The sequence below is a fragment of the Microtus ochrogaster genome (genome assembly GCF_000317375.1).
Source record: "Microtus ochrogaster isolate Prairie Vole_2 chromosome 14 unlocalized genomic scaffold, MicOch1.0 chr14_random_1, whole genome shotgun sequence".
Lineage (NCBI taxonomy): Eukaryota > Metazoa > Chordata > Mammalia > Rodentia > Cricetidae > Microtus > Microtus ochrogaster.
This window is the reverse complement of record NW_004949096.1, coordinates 33,479,037-33,480,814: the sequence shown is the minus strand read 5'-3', so window position 1 is coordinate 33,480,814 and position 1,778 is coordinate 33,479,037.

Below are 1,778 nucleotides of genomic sequence, written 5' to 3'. Positions count from 1 at the left end.
TTTTTTTTTTTTTGTTTTGTTCCTTGGTAAGAAAGCTATCAGAATTCAGGCTCTCTGCTCATTGATCCGTTTTGTATAAAGGCTCTGGGCACCTCACATTTACTGACATAGAAAGCCACCATTTGTGCTTGGGCATCGAAGCCGACGGCTGCATGTTCATTAAGCAGGCGGTGCTGGTGTGTGTTGCTTAACACCCAACTTTGAAAAAGAAGGGATTTCTCACTGCTCCTCAGTAGACATACATGCGACTTTGGAAACTACTGGTGATTTGGTATTTACTTAGGCCAACTGAACCAAAATTTATAAGGGGCCCAGGCATGAAGCTTAGAGTAAAACCTCCATGTGACATTAGAAGATGGAGAACTACTGGGGTGGGCTTACCAATCCTTGCTTCATGTGTGATGAGAAATCTGTTCCCTAAAATCTGAGAGTGCATTCTCCACATGGCAGTCAGGATGAGAACAAGCCCTGCTTGGTGTCAGAGTACTCGAAAGAAGACTGTCTTGTGCTCCTTAGTGATGAGCATCGCCAGGGCAGGGCTTATCTACTTGCCTTCTTGCAGCTCCTCGGCGTTCAGTCGGGTGCCCTGCAATTGTGGGGGAGCAAGTGAAGGGACAAATGGATTGGGCAATGCACTCACTTCCCCCCGAGTTTCTCTAGAAAACATCCACAGGGCCTGTAGGAATACGTCAGGTCTTCCTGCCATTTATCTGACATAAAATGCCATCAGAGCCCTCTGATGTCTGTTGTCTGGCATGTCCCCTAACGCAGTGGCTCAGACAGCTCTTCAGCTCCACCTGCTGATGCATCAAGTAGGTGCTGGGCTTTGTGATGGAGAGCTGACTCACATGGAGGAAAGGGAGCATGCTGGTCACCCCTGCTTTTAGTACCTGCTCACTAGTCTCTGAAACGAAGGTTCTCAGTGGCTGCCCTATGACAATGAGGAATGAGCAAGGCAAAGGGAGGGGAGGTTATACCTATGTCTAAGCTAGATTCAGCTCGTTAATATCTCCTTTTTATTTCCTAACTCCTAGTTAGTTTACTTAATGCATCATGTAAAAGGGCACATATTTCTTGTCGTTTGCTATTTAAACATGTGGATTCAAGACTCACATTTACTGTGCTGAGTGATTGTCGCCATGTCATGCCCAGCCTGAGAAGATAGATGTGGAGCCAGCCCTGAGTGGAAGAGCACCGCTCCCTGGATCTCCACTGTCTCCACTGCCTGAAGCTCGTTCTCTTGTATTCTTCACTAGGAAGCAGCTCGGGTCCCAGGATGAATAGGAGCTTGGGACCCGACTTCTCAGGATCTTTGATCCTTGTGGCATTGCTAGCTCAAGCCACAGCCAAAGCTGAAAGGGAGTCAACATTTCTACTCAGTGTTCACCTTCCCCAGATGCCCGTTCTTAGTGAGCTAGCCAGAAAACCCACTGACGTTGAGCCCTGACCTTGGGCATGAGTGAGCACCCACAGCTTGCAACTCAAAATGGGTTTCATTGTTATGTCTTTGTGCAGTGGGTGGTAGTTAACTCGGAAACTCACATCTGGTTACGAGTGTCAGTACACTGATGAGCCTTTAGTGGAACATCTGTACACCCCCCCCAAGGTTTAGGGACCATCACACAGGAGGGGGAAAATCTGTACCCCCCAAAATTTTAGGGACCATCACACAGGAGGGGGAACATCTGTACCTCCTGCAGGTTTATGGACCATCACACAGGAGGGAGAACATCTGTATTCCCCCCCCCAAGGTGTAGGGACCATCACACAGGAGGGGG